This window comes from Pleurodeles waltl, chromosome 10 (assembly GCF_031143425.1).
Source record: "Pleurodeles waltl isolate 20211129_DDA chromosome 10, aPleWal1.hap1.20221129, whole genome shotgun sequence".
NCBI classification, from domain to species: Eukaryota; Metazoa; Chordata; class Amphibia; order Caudata; family Salamandridae; genus Pleurodeles; species Pleurodeles waltl.
In genome coordinates this window covers 150,518,079-150,538,781 of record NC_090449.1, presented here as the reverse complement: position 1 = coordinate 150,538,781, position 20,703 = coordinate 150,518,079, and positions in this window count along the sequence as shown.

Here is a 20,703-nt window from a genome sequence, read left to right as displayed (position 1 = left end):
AAAACGGGGTGTGCACCAGAAACAGAAACAGATTTGGCTGCAAAAATATCAATACACACTTTTAGTCACTAAACATGATGGAAAGGTGATGATTAGTGCAAGTGTATATGACCGTTTTGGAGCCAGAAGCAATCCAGAAGTCAGTGGTAATGTTGGTGAAGGCAAACTGAGTGGGGGCAGCAGGACACTTACTGTGGAAAGTGGCCTTGTGTAAGGAAATGGCTTCTGCCAATCAAATCTGTCCAGATCTTTTTTTTGCTTTTAACCATCCAGTATGTGACCTTTTTACTGTAGCCTCACAACCTGTCACTCGCCCACAGGACGCTCATGATAAATGGACTGTGTGTGTTTACCACCATTGTCCGCCTTTGAAAGCCGCCCGTAGCTGGTTAAACGTGAACACATGTGTGAGGGCTGTGCATTGGAGTCTCCTGTTGTGTGCAGCCCGGTAACTGCGCACAGGTAGCCTGCCACAAAGAGGAATCTGCAGGCTTGGGTATTGGCCTGGGATAGGCCTCATAATGTTAATGTACACACATAGGGAAAGGCAGTGTGGTTTACTGTCTTGTCTGCAGTGACACACCATTATACATCTGTGCGAAGGGCTGCCTTAAAGTGCAGTTTTGCTTCCCCATTGGCATACATATACAAGAGCTCCACCGATTTAGAATGTAACCTGTGTGAAACGATCAACTCTGCAAAGTACAAAGACATACCTGTACAGCTTGTTGTCCATCCAGGAATGTCATATTTCTCTGGCTCAGCTCAGGATCACAGCCCTGGTCTTTTGTCATCCTGTTGTGCCAAGTTAATTACACTTCTCAACGGCACAAAGAACAAAGACCTCTGTGCACAAAAGGAGCAATTAACAGTGCTTAACTCATCTCCTGAGGAGCTAATGGTGAGCCAGAATGCTCTGCATTAATCAGCTGCTGTCACATTATGCCAGGAAAGGAACTGCCCAAGCCTACTAAATAAAGGAGGGAGCCCAGACTTCTGACGCAAACCCAAAATGATGCCTCTCTTTGAAGATTTGCTGGAAAAGTCCCTGGCATTGATGTCTGCAAGGGGCAAAGCTGAAACCCCCAGAGCAGATGTCGCAAGTGATTTGTGGGTGATGCCATTTTGAAATCTCCCACCAGGCTGTGCATTAAGGTTGGGACAGGGGCAGAGAGCTGATGTGACACGCCATGATAGGCCAGAGGTGCATCCCTGATGAAACTTACTGCCCCCACTCAAAAAGTCTTGCTCAGTGATAGAGCTCTCTTTTGGATGTACTTTTCTGCTGGATATTGGATCTGGAGGCTTCCGCCATGGACATTTGGAAGGAAGAACCCCCTGATGGCCACCTGGACTAATGACTGTAAATCTAATTGACCCCAGGACTAGTGGCGCTCTCCCCAGCACCAGGGAGCTGGTCACCTTACACTCCCTGAGGACTAGGTTGGGGATCGACTGGGCCGTTGCGCCAAGGAGGAGAGAGGCCCAGATAAAAACACGAAGAAAGGGTGGTACAGATAGCCAGTAAAACCAGCTCCTGGCAAAGTTTGTCACCTTTGAGGCCAATAGGCCTCAAGAGAGTGCACAGGTGGCTTGGGCTTGCCACCAGAAGCAAAATGAGACCAGAACCAAGCACAATGGCCCAACCAGGCCCGAGATATAAGCCTGCAAAGATTTGACCTTTGACCCCACCTTCCACAGCACAGTCCGGAGTGCATGCAGCAGATTTTCTCCACATGTTCTGGCATTGTGCCTTCTTCAACCCTTCTGTAAGGGTATTCTGAACATGCTGTCTGAGGTAACTACCCGTCCACGGCTGGATGGACTAGAAGCCTGCCTTTTGGCTGCCCATCCTTGTTCTAAAAAAGCCAAGGTGTTAACCAGATTTCTAGACTTAGCACTTTTGCTTGCTAAACAAGCCATAACCATATGCTGGAAAGCCAATATTCTCCCTAACACTTCAAGGCCCATATTTAAAGGAAAATGACAGAGCACGACGCTGCGCCAAAGTTGGCAGCGCCACGCTCCCTCATTTTCACATTGCAGGGATGCGCCGTATTTAATTGAATACAGCGCACCCCTTTGTTGTCCCCTGCGCTGGCGCTAAATTGAACAGCCTAGCATCAAAGCAGGCATCCTTGCACCATCGTGCAAGGATGTCTGTGTTGAGGAGTTTGATTGTTTATGTGTGAGAAGGTGTCCTTTCCTGCACATAAACAATCACTAATGGTGATTTGGCACTTCTGCGGCACACACAGAACTGCCAAAGCGTCATTTTGAAATAATTGTTTATGTGCAGGAACAGACACCTTCCCACATAAACAATCATGTTTGGCATTTTGCTCTTTCTGTGCTGCAGAATGCAGGACACATTGAAAAAGCAAAAAATGAGGAGGAATAAAAAGTATTCCTCCTCGTTGTGCCTTGCTAACACCACCCCTGGTGTGGCATTAGATTTTGGTGCTGCCTCAGGTTTATGAAAACCCGTAAATCTGAGGCAGCATCAAAGTGCAATGGGTGTTGCTGTGGCATGCCCACAGTGATACCCATTTTACACCTCTTCCATGCAAAAGGCTGCCTGTGACGGGCCCGTATTTACAAGGTGCCGTTAAGCCATAAAAAGTAGTTCAACTCCACCTTGTATATATGGCGCGGAGCGTCACGAAAGATTATGCTCTGGTGGTGCTAGGGGCTCATAAATATGCCCCCAAGTGTGGAGGCAGGCTGTTGTCACCTGGGCAGAAGCTGAAAGCAAGGCACTTGACAGGAAGGAAATACATGGAGTTTTAGAATTATGGGATGGAGGACGGACCAACATCACAAATCCCATCCCTTAGTGGGGTTTCTCTGAATGCCTCTGACAACTGCTGCCTTTGGGTTAGGAGAAAAGGGGTTTCCCTCCTTGACCCACGTACACTTTCCTAATATATCTTGCCAGCACCCAAGCCCCTGGATATTGCCATGATTTCCCAATATGCATGAATCCGTAAGGATTAATAATCACCACATTGCGATCATTAGCTGTTGTCTGAAATTGAAAGACCTCATACAATTTGCTTTAAAAAAATTAACAATTTGCAGAATGTATTTTCACACTGGACAATGCATATATACACTGATAAAGTACTGCTGCATTTGGAAAAATCTCAGTAGACATGAGTTTTTCTGACGTATTAAATAGACCTTAGGGTAGATATCAATGACATCATGTCCACCCTTTCACCCCCCCTGCAAACGTCTCTCCATGCAAACTCTGCATTCACTCTTACTGTTGTTCCACTCTTGATGAACTTTCAGTCACAACCTGATACATTACTAAGGTCCTTCTGCTGGGTCATTGTGTCTATTCATTCACATAGCACCTTATTTATCATGTATCTAGTTTTGTTGTAGCATTTCGGGATAACATTAACCTAGAGGATGCTGAATAAATATTCATCTAGCAGGATAATGCTTGAGTGGCAATGTGAGGTTTGTTTTTCATGATTTGCTTTGAAATGCTTCATTTACTCACACCACAGTGAGTTTGCAGATTCTGTAATTTCATATGCAAAAATAATGTATAAAAACTCTTGATTTTAAGGGGGAAGCCAGATGACATTCCTGTTCCACTAGAGATGCTGTCTGCTTCATTCTCAATTTTGCTGCTCATTTGGGACTTAGAATAATTTCTGATTTTTGCATTCTTTGTTTAGCTCTGCTTTAACAGCCTTCATGGCATTGAGTCTGTACCACTTAATGTTTAATTCTGTCACAAAGCCTTTTGACTTTCCAGTGATCTAGAACTCAGATATTGAGTGGACCGAGTCCATTATTAATTCAATTGTATTTTTCCTGATTTTGATGTTGTGGGAGGTGCCTTAATGGCGACATATCGCCTCATGAAATTGAGGTTTAACACTGTGTCCGATCCAATGAATGTGGGCATTCTTTCTGGGGTAAAATTTTAGGGTGTCTAAAATGTTGAGGTTCTGCACACCCACAGGGGTGTGGAATCAAACTCTGTGATTTACAGACATACATTTTAGAGAATTTAGGGTGCGTGAGTTTACAGTGTTTCGGATATTCCTGTGAATCTAATGTGTTTGTACACCCACTTTGAGCCAACGATGTTTACATATAATCCTGCACCACTCATGGAAGCCATGTGTCTTCCAAATACCTTTTTACAAACCATTGTGCAAAGGAAAGTGAACATGGTTTTCTATATTGTTGCCCTAGGAAACTTATTCTGGAGGTAAAAATTGGGATGTGTAAGGTTGACGTGATGAGTAGTGAGCCAGGTGAGAAATTCAGGGATAGTTGTGACTCAAAATTAATGATATTGGAATTGTACCATTTACTTCTCAATGTGGTCAGTGTAGTAGATGAGTGATTTGTGAGTTTTGAAGCTATCCCATTTCAGTAGGTGAAAATGTTCGCTGTGTCTGTAAGCACCAAAGCTCCATCAGCTCACACAGGCAATAGTGGAGACGACCCAGTGTCATGCATCAGTGTCACTAAGACTGGAATGAATTGGACTGATGGAAATTTCCTCCTGTGGATGCTTGGTGTAATATCTTCACCACGCGAGGGAGTGATCACTGGAACCTTGCCGTCCCCTGGTTATGCAGTGCTCTGTAATGTATCATTAGCGAAAGGAAGTGTGCACACTGTCATCAAACTGTAACTCATGACTTTGCCAAAGATATGTGAAGCACGTGGACGCCCTCCAGGGCATATTGCACTGTACATCAAATGTAAATAGGTGAATTAACGTTCTGCACCAGGATTGCCAAATGTCCATCCTAATTACAGGGTGGAGCGGGGCATTCTGTTTTCTGACTCGGATTACTCGATGCCATATATCATTGCTGGATTTAGGAGGACATGTTGTGTTTTTAATTGACTCAGTGTACCCAACAGTCAGTCTCATCACAGGGCGGTGGAATGTAACTAACGTGTGACTGCGTCAGATGTACTCAATGCCCATTCTCATTCTAGGGTGGGGAGTGTAACTGTCCTCTTACTGTGCCAGGGTTGGATGGTGCCTATCAACTTTGCAGGTGGGCAGGTGTATGCTACCCGTATTATTGTGCCAGGATTAGTCGCATGGTGCCCATTAGCTTTGCGGACAGGCAGGTGAATGCTGTCCCTCTTACTGTTCCAGGATTTCCTCCACCGCTTAATTGGGTTAAAGAATAAATACCCGTGCTGACAGTTTTGCTCAGAAACCTGCAGCTGGCCCTCTTGAATGTCAGGGGTGCCAAATACCAAGGCCACATAGTCTTGATTTCACCTCCTGCCTCTTTCATCCACCAGCAGACACTCCCTGCCCCTTTACACTAGTATTTCATGGTCATTTTCATTTCTGCCTTCTTTCTTTGACATGGATTTCTGTTTTTCTCTTCCTCCTTCATCCATTTTTGTGTTTTTCTCTTTCTTGCTCTGCTCTGGGTCATAGTCTGATGTGGAAAATAAGTTCTGATCCCCAAATATGATGCCAGCGGGCCCAACCTGCAGCCACCGGCTCCAATTAAACACAGTTTTCCTCCCACGGATGCCAGTAAAAGGCAGAGGAGTTATCGTCTATCAGAATCTCCTCGACTGTTCAAGGCTTAAAACTTGAGACCAGTGCTCGTTCCCTTTGTTACTACGCTGTGTAATGTTTTGCTCTCATCCTGCTTTCATGGTTTTCGAAAGGCTAAAAGCTCCCTTATATGCAGAAGCTTTGAACTGTTGGGCATTGTCAACTACTTCGGGAAAGTTCTCTGTTAACTTTCATCTATGCATATATAAAAAGACCATCTTTGATATTAATTTTTGAGTCTTTTTTTACACTGATTACTTTTTTACTTATTAAAAGCACTACTCCAAAGTATGAACTTGGGGACAGGTAATACCCAGAGGTGTGACACATGTCATGAATGGCATTGTGCATGGTACATGTGTAGTGGTCATATGTCATGCAGTACCATTTATATGCAGGTGCTAGCGTAAAACCCGCAAGCACATTGTATGTGTGGCTTTTTATACACTAGTGGTGAATATGAGATGGGTGCAAATTGGTCTCGGTCTTGTGTTTGTGCAGAAAATTGCCACTAATGTGCGCCTGATGTCATCTGTGAGATAGGAGTGATAAACCAATGAAAACCAGGGCAAATACCAGTTCCTCGTGTTAGTACTCATTTCTAGCTCTGATGTGTAAATCTGGTGCAAAAACACACAGAGCGCCTCATAAAAACATTATTTGTACCTGAATGTTTGTGTGCCTGATTCTACTTCTCAGCTCTAAATGACCCAGTTAAGTTACCCTTTTTCTAAGAGTTTTTAAATTAAAAAGTATGCATTGAGGTTTGGCCACTGGCCAGAAAATCAGGCATGTTAAAAAGTTCTCGCTAACCTGCCTCTCTGGCGGCGACTCACCTGGTAAAGCAGGAGATGATCTGAATCAGGGAGTAAAAAGCAATAGAGGTAACGATGAACAATTGTAGTTGTGTCAGTACAGGCCTCCACACAATTTTGTTGGATGTGGTGTGATGAGTGTGCCACAACTTGTACTCAAGCATCCCTCAGCCCTACGTAAGGTGACTATGGACTTGGCTGGCCATCTGAAAAAAGAGGACTGGAAACAATATGGCAGCAAACTGTCCCCAGGAGCCTTCTGTGTGGCTCAACACCACAAACCATATTCTGTTACTAAGCACTCGTATTCACTACCATGAGAGAAAACAATGGTTAGTGCATACAGACAAAAAGACAGCTCATGCACCTTCACTTTGGGTTCCAAGACTCTCAGTCTTAAACCACAATAAAGTCTTATCGAAATCGCTAGGCTTGTTAGAGTGCACGTGTGCTCCTAGGTGAGGATGAAGGATTCCTGAAAATTGAACAACAGTAGAAAAGTGTAAGAAAGGAAAGATTGCAAGTGATTGTTGGTGAAAGTGAACTCTTTTCAGCCCTAGTCAAGAAATGGGAGCCACCCTGGAAGCTGGCGGATCTGGCTGTGGGGTCTGGGGATCCTTCCAGTGTGGATGGCGCTCTTCGCCATCCCATGGGTGAGATGGCTAAGACGTTCACTCTGACCCCTCATGGTCAGCAGAGTGTTTTGATAATCTGCAGCAGATGCAGCTGGGAGAAACTGGCAGACTGCAGGTTTCGCAACTATAGCAGTTGCAGTGGCAGTCACCCCATTGCAGTCCCAGCGGTGTTCATTCTGTCCAGGTATATTTTGGATCTCCTGCAGGGAGTTAGCTCAGGTCTCTGGGAGTACAGCTCAGCTGCACGCCTCTCTCTCTTGAGGCATAGCAAGAGTGAGCCACGGGTGGCACGACTTTAGGTATGTACCTAGCTCTCTTCGAGGAAACTGCTAGCAGTAACAGCCAATACCCAGATAAGGAACGCTACTCCACCCAACCAGATCCACCTAAATGGGATACTGCCCATGGCTGAAGAGTTCAGGAAGATTCTTGCGAAGTCAATGGTACACCTGAAATCAGGTGCCAAATATGACTGGTTGTCCTTTCTCTTTTCTGTCAATGGTTATTTTCTCTATGGCGAGGCCTGTCCTGAATCAAACCCTCCGCCAGGCCAGGACTACCAGTAGTTCGTCTACCTACCCAAAGAACTTACCTTAGGGGTAATTGAGTCCTATACTCTACTGATGGAAACCCGCGCTACAATGGAGTCCAGGCTGTCCTTCTGCATGTTCTTGGGCTGCCTCTCAGCTTCCTCTTGATCCTTGTCCATTCTGCAGAGGCATCTATCTCCGACAGCAGACAACATGCCTTGGTCCCCCATGACATGCACCTGGCCAGAGGACAACTGCACAAAAAACACTGAGGTCCCTAAGTATAAAAGGGAGCCGAGACGGCTTTGGGAGAGGTCGCCGGAGGTGGCGCTGACAGAGGAGAATGCCTGAGTACCCCCATGGGACTGCCATGGGTCGCATATGTGGGGAACACCCATACAGGCACATGCAAAGAGAGGTAGCCTTCTGCTACAAATGCACTCGAAGTTTCCAAAGAATCCAGGGGAACAGGTCACAAATGAGAAATCGGCTTTATGTCAACATCACAGCACTACATTTACCATGAAAGTATGTAGTCTTTTAAAGAATTCTGTGTGCGTTTGTTGTCAAATACTAAATAGTTACAAAAATATCAATGTTTTTATCATCTTACCAAAATATTGCCAATACATGCAGAGTTCGAAGATCTGTATTTTTTATATGGAATTATACATTGAGGTTGCATTTCACTTTAAAAATACTGCAATCTGTTTTTCAGATCTCACCTTCTAAAAAGAAATCCAAGTGACCATACTAAATATTTACAGTGGGCTTAGAACCCGCCCATACATTACCATTGGTTCGATTTATTGTCCCTTTCATTTGCTTGCTTCATATTCTGTGGTTTGCTTCCCTCTTCTTATATTTGTCCACACCCTAGAGCATATCTTGCTTATTATCATTTTGATGGGGTCACTTGTATCTTTCCACTGTTCTCTTTTAGGGGAATACTATTTTTCTTTTTCCTTCAACACTCCATAGGAGTGCCTGTATTTTTCTGACTAACTCCCTCTTGTTCTGTTTGGTTGTGAAAGGCCTATTGTGAAGTAACAGTGGACTTACAGCCCACCGTTGCTTATCATTGGTTGGCTTTATAGTCACTCTCATTTGCTTACTTCTGATTTGATGACTTGTCTTCCTCTTCTTGTTCTTGTCCCACCTCTGGAGCATAACCTCCTTTCTGTCTTTCTTTTTTTTAACATTCCACTGCTCACTTTTAGGGAACTACTTTTTTATATTCGTCTTTCAGCACTATGAAAGTGCATGTCATTTCTTGATTTCACCCACTGGTGTTTATTTCCCCGCCTACAAACACCTCGCCCCCTGGAATACTCCATGTTGCTCCCTCATCGCACCCAAACTCATCCATTGTTTTCCCACCAATTCCTGGCTTTTATTTCTTTTTTCATTATCTTTTTCTCCTTCAGCGTCAGTCGCCTTCTCACCGGCCACCCACTTCCTTTTGCAGAACCCCTATCCACTCCCCATTAATCGCCAACTCCTTGCTTTGCATTTTGTTTCTCATGTTAAGGTTTTTGGAGAGTTTGACAGTTGACATTTTCTGCCAAGCCCGTTCCTATGCCAAAATGCACTTTCTCACAAGTAAAAGGTGCTTTTTCTATTCACCAATCCGGGTGGTATCTTCCATCTCGGACCAGTAAACAAAAACGAAAGAAAATGGCGCCCACATAACTTCATAGACACGCGCGTGCTTAGTACCATCCTATGGAATGGCGGCCGCATCATTTCATCTCGTTTGTCTTGTTGTCTGAGGCTGCAGTGGCAATTTCGCGTTGCTAAAAAAAACACAGAAGGCGATACTTATTGCCTTTGCCCGTGCTTGTTCCTTCTGCACCTGCAAAGTTTAATTTCTGCGCAAATTCTAGATATTTCCAACAGGACTAACGGGCAGTAAAGGCTAAAACTGAAACGCACTTGGCAAAAAAAATCAACTCAAACATGTTTCACAACAAATACATCCCTTGTGTTTTGTCTGGTTATTTCGGTCCATAGTGGTTATGTAAACTCCATTAATTCGTTGAGGTACGATGTTTATTTAAGTTTTATGATACTCGATACACTTTTGCAACTGGAGTGCCAACATTCGATATGTCGTCCAGTGCAAGATATTTCATTGCAGGCCCTCAATGCATTTGTAATGATCTGAAAAGGAACATATCTACAATTCTTCCAAATAAATCAAGCCCATAATTACCGTCATTGTTCATTTGAGTCAGTTGTGCTTTTGTAGATTTTTTTGGCCATGCTATAAAGTAGCTTTGTTGATACTTTACAGCATCATCAAAAGCATTATGAAAGGCAGTAGGTCCCAAAGACAAGACCTATTGGCTTTGCCAATGCTTATATTGGGAATGGAAACACGGGGCAAGTTGAGAGACAAGCAGAAAGACAAACAACGCGGCTGCTTTTGTTGCGCCTGTGGAACGAGAGCGGCTTATCCAGGGCCCTTGAGTCAGACAATGCCGCCCTGGCACCCGTGAGGACAGGTGGGCAGCTGGCTGCTCCGTTGCAGACAATGCCCTCCGCTAGAGACGGAAATCATGTCCCCGGCGACCTGAATAGAGGGCGTGGTTTATTCTCATTGGTCTGGTGGGTCAAGTGACTTGGAATATTGATCCATGTATTTTTAGCCTAACTTGGCTGTCAAAATGTGTACCCAATGTGTTATTTTTAACCTTTCCCTGTTTGGCCTTCCGTGTTTTGTGGAAATTTAGGTGAAACTGAAAGTGAGGCCTACCTGGTAGGTAAATTTTGCAACGGAAAAAGGTGTTTACTTGCTTTTCAATACGGCAGTTCCGTTTGCTATGTTTGATGGCCTCTAGACAGGTGAGCCGAAGATAATGCGGGGGGGGGGGGGGGCATTTCCTTTCTCCCTGTTCAGCCTCAGCCATCACTGGTGGCTCTAGCTGTGAGTGCCTCGTAGATTTGGTGCCCCAAAGGAGCTTAATTTTAGGGAGGGTGTTTGGGGTGTACCACCCACCACATAAATGCATACTTAACTTGGTAATTGGGTCCGGGGCCCCTGAGTTGGGTCTGCTGTCCGGTTATATTTTTTCTCCTTGTGTGGAGGAAAAAAAGTCAAAACCACGATCTTCAATGTAAAACAGGAGAGAAAGAGTGAGATGTACATATGGTGGCTGAATTTCAAAATGTGAAGCCTGAGAACCTGGAATCAGTACCGCTACACTGCTTACGCAGAGCCTGTCATCACAGGCAAACATTTTATTCCACAGAGTCTACTTTTTCTATTTCATGGCATATTAGAGCACCTTTAAATATTTGAGTTCAGGATGTGCACTGTACAAGTACTTCTTATGTTTGATATAAGAGACTATAATCAGGGCCACTAGAATTATGCGATTGTGCGGCAGTGGTGATTTTCGCGTAACTATAGCTTTGCCACTTTTGGCACATAATCCATCACCTGCTTCGAACTGCAGATTCTAACATAAAAAAATTGTTTCTAGCTCATACGGTTCAAAAGTTACTAAAAATGCAAAGCTGGAGAGATCACTTTTCTGTAGTTCATAGCCATATTTGGGTGACAAACTGGTGCTAATGAGGTGCAACCAATGCCCAGAAAGTGTTACCAAGTTTAAAAAATATTAAATAATAAAGTAATACTACTGAAAAATGTGCCCCATTATGACACATATTTTGTCTTTTCCTGTCACATGATTTACTCAATCTAGCCACATAATATGCCCCTCTCCTGCTGCATAATTCCGGTGGACCTGACTATAGTGTTGTTGCATAATAGTAAGATCTAAGCCATAGGTTAGGGTTCACATGACAAAACACAAAAGGGGTCCCTGTTAAAATCAAGATAGTAATTCAGGGAAATCAATACAGACAAACTAATACTCTCTTCTCAAATTACTGAAAAACAGCAATGGAAACAATTAAAGTATAACTCAGAAATAATAACCACTTTTAATGAAAACTATATTATATTCAAAACAAATAAAACCTCCCCTCCTACAGATAAATTCATAACAATTGACTCTATTGGACACAAATAAAACATAAATTATAAACAACACGAATACACACAGACAAAAAAACAAGGCAACACAAAACGTGACACACTCTAAACCAATCTTTACATAAACATATAACAAATATTAAATATTTAATACAAAAAATTCTTATAGATTTCACATATATCTACATATTAATACAATATAACAAAACATGTTCAGTAATTCTATATTCATACATAGCAAAAATGAAAAAAAGGCTCTGTATATATTCAATCCTTCGTACAGAACTTTAACAAATTCCTTGGCAAAAAGAACCTTTTTCGATTCTTAAAGGCAGCACAAGATCACAGTGCTGTCCATTCTCCAAATAATCCAAGTTCAATACTTCATCATGAGATTAATATACATAAAGTTCTCCATAGTTAACTTTAGTACTCAATGCCAAATTTGGTACTCAATGCCAACACGCGTTTCGGTGGATTTAGTCTTCCTTATATCTTTGTAATCACACAGCCACCTTCCTCAGGGCATGTATTGGTAGGACAAGGATCCTAAGACTGCGTATCTCATCTATTGATGTTTCTCCCTTTCATGTAGAATTTGAATTTATATTCCTTCATCACTCTGTGAGGATAAACAATGGTCGAATCTCTCTTATTTTCCGAATAAGGTAAGAATTTGCAAACTTTTCCCTGAGGAAGGTGGCTGTGTGATTACAAAGATATAAGGAAGACTAAATCCACCGAAACGTGCGTTGGCATTGAGTACCAAAGTTAACTACAGAGAACCTTATGTATATTAATCTCATGATGAAGTATTGAACTTGGATTATTTGGAGAATGGACAGCACTGTGATCTTGCGCTGCCTTTAAGAATCGAAGGATTGAATAGATACAGAGACTTTTTTTCATTATGGCTATGTATGAAAATAGAATTAATGAACATGTATTGTTATATTATAATAATATGTAGATATATGTGAAATCTATAAGAAGTTTTTGTATTAAATATTGAATATTTGTTATATGTTTATGTAAAGATTGGTTTAGAGTGTGTCACGTTTTGTTTTGTCTTGTTTTTTTGTCTGTGTGTATTCGTGTTGTGTTTATAATTTATGTTTTATTTGTGTCCAATTTATCTGTAGGAGGGGAGGTTTTTAAAAAAAAATATAATATAGATTTCATTAAAAGTGGTTATTATTTCTGAGTTATACTTTAATTGTTTCCATTTTTGTTTTTCGGTAATTTGAGAAGAGAGTATTAGTTTGCCTGTATAGGATTTATATGACTACTGACATGCCTCTCTATGCAATTCAATACAATTCAATAATCTTTATTCAGCTCATAGAAGAGCCATAAAAGCATGTACAATCAAAAATACATTACTTAAAAACCCATAGATTCACAGTCCCTTGATACATAAAACAGCTACATACAATTAAAGCTACATACAAATACATTACAGCTAAATACAATTATCAGTGCACAAAATGCATATATACACAACATGCTCCCTACAGAAAAGGCTAAAACCATGACCTCAAAGAATAAAAAATAAAAAACCATCGTAAATGAGCAGTTCAGTTTACTTAGAGTGCATTGTGCCTCGTGATCGTACAGCTGAGTTGACACAAAGACAGTTCTCTTTGTCTCAGAATTGTTGCAGATAATAGAAGGCCTCACTGCAATGCCTAAAATTCCTAAATTACAAAAAGGGAGTCAGATACCATTGAGTAAAAATCTTATAGAAATCACAAAAGAATACAAAATGTAACATTGATTGGATAGGAACACTGTTGCATGGTCATGCTCTGCTTTCTAATTTCTGCTGATATCCAAGAGGTAAATAGAGCAAGTATTTACTCATGCCAGCTCTATACCAGAACAATAATGAACGAGCCCATTGTCCTTTTGTATTCCCTAATTAGCTAATAGGCAATATTTCAGGATCCAAGGGCATGTAACTCACAATAGATGATTTCAAGTGTTCTACAATTACCCTCCACACTTGCAGGTGGGCTAACAATGAGTCTTGAACCTGCCTTCTATCAATGGCCACACAAGATGCCCTATCAGTGAAGATATATGGCAAGCCAGTCTCATCAAAAGATGCTCTGACATACGCCAGCCACGGACTCAGAAAACCCTTGTCACATAACAGGCAGTCTGTTAATATCCCGAGTTAAGGTTGCCGCTTCTTTTTTTCTAAATTTAAAGCAACCGCAGGAGGGGTTTGACACAAATACAATCACTGAAATAATTGGAACCTAATTCCTTGTGACAAACATAGTGCGAGGTCGAGGGAGGAACCCTCAAATTTTTTCTGAGGAAGCGATTTTCTTCCCTCAGTACGGTTTCATAATCCTTTAAGTCCTAAATTTCTGTCCCGTATGTTGCTGTTGGAAGACATTGTGCAGCATAGATCTGCAACAGCGGGGTTAATACCCTTCCTCCCGATGTACAAGGGAGACTAAGGAGGGATCCAACTGCTCTGGCCAGTTTCACTCTGCAAGATGCTGCATGCGGAGCCCAAAAGCCTGAAGAATTATCAGCCACACCTAGGTAGGGGAAAGTATCAGTACTTATTAGGCGGTGACTTCCTACCTGGATACTCGCTAATTTGGTGCGCTTAGGGCCACAGGACATAATAAAAGAATTAAATGAATGAACTAACTGACGCAACACTTTAGGAGTGCGAGCAATAAACACAGAGTCACCCGCATACAGCAAAGCTAGACACTGTTTAATTTAGGCACATCAGGGGTGCTTGCAGTTAGCTCATGGGCTACACGGAATAAATAACAATGGAGCAAGCATGCACCCCTGTCCTACTCCATGGCCTATGCTAATATCATTCAATACCTCACCATTCTGACCAAACCTGACTCTGGCCTTGGTGTTCATGTCCAATGATATTAATAAATGCACTGTTAGGATCCAACCCCAACTCAAAGAGCACGTTCCACATCCTTGACCAACTGACACAGGCAAAGGCCGTTGACAAGTCCATAAAAGCTAAAAAAAAAAATAGAAGAATGCTTGGGCACGGTATATTTCCCAATAAGTAAATTCAAGTTTAAACATTGTTCTACTGTGCCAGTCTCAGAACGGAACCCATAATGACTGGCATCTAAGATATTATTCTATGGAGCTCATTCCAATATCCTATTGTAAAGGACTCTGCCCATGATTTTTGCTGGAATGTCTATTAATAAGATAGGGCTGTAACAGTGCCGCTTAGAGCGATGGCCCTTTTTAAAAATAGGAAGAATCACTGAGTTCCTCCACGAAGCTGCTATAGTATGATGACTTAAACAATTAAAGTCATTTGTCAACAGAGGTGCCCATAAGTCTAGTTCACATTTGATTAGGTCAATCGGACACCATCTGGTCCTGGTGCTTTGCCTCCCTTGCTCTGCTGTATGGCAACGGTTACTTCTTGTACTGAAACCTGTATTAAAAAGGAAAGATCCAGTATTACTTGCTCCATAGGAGATGACTCTGGGGCTTAATAAATCATAGAGAGGTGAGCCTCCCATGTGGCACTATTGATGTGGCAGCCAATGGCGGTGGTTGTTTGTTCTAGAGAGTATATACCTAACACAGATCTCCCAAAGAATTTACTATCTTTCTAGTGTGCCTTGTATGACAATGCATCCCATTGATTGGAAATAATTTAATTGCGCCTCATAGTTGTTACAAGTTTATATTGTTTCCGCATAGCAGCTACAACAGCATGATCTATTGGTGTTTCATTAAGGGCCTTACGTAAGAGCGGTTAGTCAGAGAACATTCATAATGAAACCAGCGCAGTACTTGCTGCGTTGGTCTGAAGGTTTTAGAAAAGGACTGGCCAATTCTGGAATATAGAAATACAAAAGAGACAAGCATATCTCCCTGACCATCTGCCTCCTCTTTCAGACAACCCATGACTAATTTAGTATTCTCATAGATTGTCCTCCCTAAAAAATTGAGGGGGTCAGGTAATTTCCAATGGAGTCTAAGGTTGTCAGTAGATGGAGATAGGTTACCGAGCCCTGCAAGAGATTGAAATTTCCTCCTAAGTAAAACATCAAGGGCTATTTCTAATGGATCATGGACCCCAAAATCTCCCCCTGTGGGTAGACAACCCCACATGACTGATACCAGCAATATCTAATGCATTTATTAAATCAAAAGTGGCAAGCATTGGCTTCCAACAAGGCATACATTTGTTTCTTGGCCTTTAAGTGCCCTTCAGTCCACAACTGCAGAGATACTATCTGACAAAACCACAAGACATCGATTAGATACATTGTGAAAGTTATTATAAAAATTAATCAATATAAAGATAAACCCCCTTTAAGAAAAACAACCTGACAGTCACTACGGTAATTTTTTTTAACCTCTGCGTGGCAGCCATTTAACAAACTAACCCATATAGTTAGGCCACCAGATGGGCAACCTGAGCGTGCAGGGTAGCTAGAACACTAAAACACAGAAAACCTTCTGACACTATGGTATTGATGTGCCAAGTCTCCTGAAAAAACAATACTTCATAAGGTTTAATAAACTTATGCCAACCTGGAAGTCTCAATGATGCACTATAACAGACAGATCTTCTGTTGTTGCAGTTTTTTCCGGATAGTTACAATTTGTGCATGGGAAGGGAGCTGCTGTAATGCGCTTTGAAAACCACCTCTATCCCTTAGGCCATCAGATTCAATAATGTCCGTTAGCAGGCTGGGCACATCAAGTCAATCTTTTACATTTCAGTGAAATAACACTGTGTATCTGTTATTACGTAGTACACTTTGTGCCGCCCCAACTGTATTCATCGTTGAACAGCCACTTCAGGATGGCAGTATATCAGGCCCCTGACTAGTTTCACAAGAACCAGTACCACACCCCAGGGGTAGTCTCCGCTCAATTAGGGCTATTTCTGTTGATGTGACCCCAATAGCTTTTTCCAGCATTGTATCTATGCTCGTCGGTTTGTGGGGATGAGCAAAATTCCCAATAACCTTCCTTTTGCCCATATCATTGGAATTATGGAAACAACTGAACAAATTAATAACTTAACAATTGTTGCTGAGCTAGGCAAGTTCTTCAATCAATGCCCATGTCAGAAGGGTGGCCCAGCCTTGTCCGGCCGTGGACAGGCGCAGATGGTCACACCTTTGGCCTGGGCTTTGCCTGGGCATGACCTGCACGCATCCCATGTTTTAAGAATAATACTGGATCCAAGCAGGTTGTAGAAGTCCAAAGTTTATTAGTACACAGCGAACAACCCCATACACGTTCTCTCTGTGTCTCTGCTAAACTGCCTCTCTGGTGGAGTCCCACACACATTAAGAATCCAACCATGTCATACTGAGATACAACATCATCTCCCTCTTCCAAAGGAACACAGAAATACAGGCTGTACCCATTACATTTAAAAAAAAAAAGAAACATTACTTACACAGTTATTAAGACAAATGCAAGTTACATTTTACTCTTAAATATTTTTTTTTTACATCACTATAATCTGCAACATTGTTATGATTAAAACAACATTTTCAACATTACATCTTAGTATTATAGTCCTTCCACCAAACTGGTCTGGCCCTGGAACGTTTCCCATAACTTTGGGACAACCTCACCACTGAATTTGTCTCTTCATTATCCACTCCATCATCATCTCCTCCACTAACCATCTTCATTTCCCTATGTGACTTCTCATTTTTGACTTCATCCCTCCATACCTTCAGCTCCAATTCATTGCATAATGTAACTTTCCTAACATTCCATTTCTTGCCATAACCCAACCATACGCTATTACCTCCCACGTCCTTTACTTCTCTCGGTTCAGACCATCTACTAGAATTAGGTTTTCGTACACCTACCAGCCTTATCCTTACCCAGTCACCCACCTTAAACCTGTGATTGTGTCTCTTAACTTTTTCATTGTGTCTTTCTACATACTTTCCTTGATACTTAGCTACCCTATGTACCACATCCTTCATTCGCACATCCCTGTCATGCTGAGTACACCACGTCTTATGCATCCAGGCTGGTGTTACCACAAGATTAGCTTCTCTACCCTTCAACAAAAAAAATGGGGTTACCCCTGTAGCTGCATGGGGCGTGTTGCGATAATTCCACAACATCTCCTTAACCGCTTCCAGAACATTCTTACCCTTACCTACAGCTAATTGCACACATTCCTTTAACAAACGGTTGAATTTCTCAACTAGACCATTTTCTCTGGGATGGTAAACCTCTGTCCTAAAATGCGTAATTCCAACTTCTTTTAGAAATGTTTTGAAATTATCAGCCACAAACTGTGGACCATTGTCACTAACCAAACATCCTGGGTATCCCTCTCTCCTGAAAATTTCCTCACATAAATAAATTACACAATCAGCCCTAATGTCTTTAACAAATGCTACCTCCGGCTATTTTGAAAAATAATCCATCAACACAATTGCCCATTTCCCTTCTACACCCTTGCTGCTGAATGGACCGCAAATATCAATAGCCAACTTATGCCAGGGCTTCTTCGGAAACTGGGTAGCTGCTATGGTTGTCTCTTCCGACTTATGGCTCTAATCACTGCACATGCATGCAATACATGCCCGCACAAATCTCTCCACATCATTATCCATACCAGGCCACCAAAAGTCTGCACGTGCCCTGCGCTTCATGCTAGACATACCCCCATGTCCCCCATGTCCTTCATGCAATAGTGTGAGCAGTCTACCACGAAAACTAATGGGGACTATTAATCTACCATCTCTTCTCAAAATTCTGTCCAACTCTGACATTTCCGACCAAACCACTTTGTAGTCCCCACATTCCATCTTTTCACACCCCTCAGAACCAACCAACTTGGAAAGTTGTGCAGAAACTCGCTTCAAAACTTCATCTTCTATGATGGCACGTTTCCACTCTTCTTTAGCTATCGCACCCTGACAGGAATCGTCAACATTCGCTACCAAACACTCCTCACCATTCTCCTCAGTCCCACCCCCATTATTCTGTAGTGGTAACCTAGACAAACAGTCAGCTCCACAATTGTTCTTACCAGGAACATATTTCAAGCAAAAATTATACTCTTGTAGTCGGTATATCCATTTAGCTATTCTGGGCATTGCTTTGTCAGCCCCTTTAGTCATAAATATGTAAATCAATGGTCTGTGATCCGTCCTTATTTCAAACTTAGTCCCCCACACATAAGTCTTGAGGTGATCCACACCCCACCAACATGCTAACGCCTCCCTCTCAATTACAGAATAAGTTGGATCTGCCCCTTAAGGGGAACGAGATGCAAAGGCAATGATCCTTTTATACCCCTGCTCGTTCTTCTGCAGTAAAACCGCTCCCAATCCAAAGGCACATGCATCTACCATCACAATTGAGTCATCCTGAGGATCAGACGGTGTTAATGCAACTGTGTGTACAATTTCCGATTTAATTTTCTCAAATGCTTCTTGACATTTATGTGACCATTTAAATCCTATTCCTTTCTTCATTAACTCCCTTAACATATGCACCTTGTCGGCAAAATTTTGCACAAACCTGGAGTAATATTCTGCCAACCCCAAAAATGAACGTAACTGTTCTTTACTCACAGAAGATGGTGCAGACTCAATCGCATCTAAATGCTTCATCTTGGGCCTAACCCCATCTGCTGATCACGTGTGTCCCAAATAGTCTACCTGTCGCACACCAAACTTACACTTATCAGTTCCAGCTGTTAAACCTGCATTTTGCAATTTAAGTAACACCTTTTCCAGTCTTGCATTGTGATCCTCTTCACTGTCTCCCCATACCAAAATGTCATCCTGGAACACCAAAACATTCCCTTCACCATCCAATATCTTATTCATAAGTCTCCGAAAAACTGAGCAGGATGAAGCCCAACCAAATGGCATGCGTAAAAATTGGAACACACCCTCCGTTGTTATGAATGAGGTGAGGTGCCTTGATTCAGAATGTAATTTTATCTGCTGATACGCACTCGACAGATCAATGGAAGAAAAATACTGAGCATTTTTAACACTTGAAATCATAACATTGATGTGAGGTAAAGGATGTTGATCTATCCATATACTCTAATTGAGATCCCTCAAATCTACACACATGCACACTTTCCCATTAGGTTTCCGAACAAAAACAATGGGGCTCAGCCAATCAGATGACTCTATTGGTTCAATTACACCCGCTGCACACAACCGATCCAATTCCTCCTTAAGTTGCCCTCTCAATGCCAACGGAACGTTCCTTACCTTGTGCGACTTTGGCACATTACCAGATTTCACAATTATGCAATGCACAAATTTCTTCAAGCATCCTAATTCCTCTGAAAACAGTTTGGGAAATTTCTCTCACCACCCATCTGTTTCCTTGGTTGAAGTCACTAACACTTGGTCTGGATGGTTGGGATCCAAAATTATGCCCAACACTCTTTGTTCTTTCCAACCCAACTATGCTTTGCCTTTATCAACTACATACACCTTACCCTGAGCCATTCTGTCTTTATACTTCAACTGATCCATGAAATATCCCAGCACGGGCAATCTTGTCCCACAGTAACCCTCCGGCTCCACATCAGCAGGTAATAATTCACACGCACCCAAGTTCTTCCAAATCAGTTTATCTATAATCGTGTAAGGAGAACATGAATCTGCCCACAGCAAAACATTGACCCCATCCACTTCTGTTAAACATTTAGGAGGATATTAACAATCCTTCATGGCCCCCACAACATTGGGATCATCAGACTCACCATCAGATATTACCAGTAACTCAATAGCTTAAATTCCCTACACAGCAAGAATGACAACTAACTCCCATTAAATGAAAACAACAAAATTAGTCACCATCATCACTGGAATCGACTATGCAATCCACACACAATAAACAAAAATAAATAAAGTGGACACCGTTGTCACCCGAATTTGAATAGCTGAAAATCCCACGTCGCGACATTCCAAGTAGTCTGTCCCACACTACCTTATAAACGTGTAATTGATTCTTTCTCCGAAATGCGCTGTCCCCGGAATGCACTTTCTCCGATATGCGCTGTCCTCGAAATGCACCAATGTCCACAATAACACGACTGAAGACGCGGCGTGTCACGTCGTAGCGTCGGCTGTTAATTGCCAGGAAACGCAGACGTGACGCA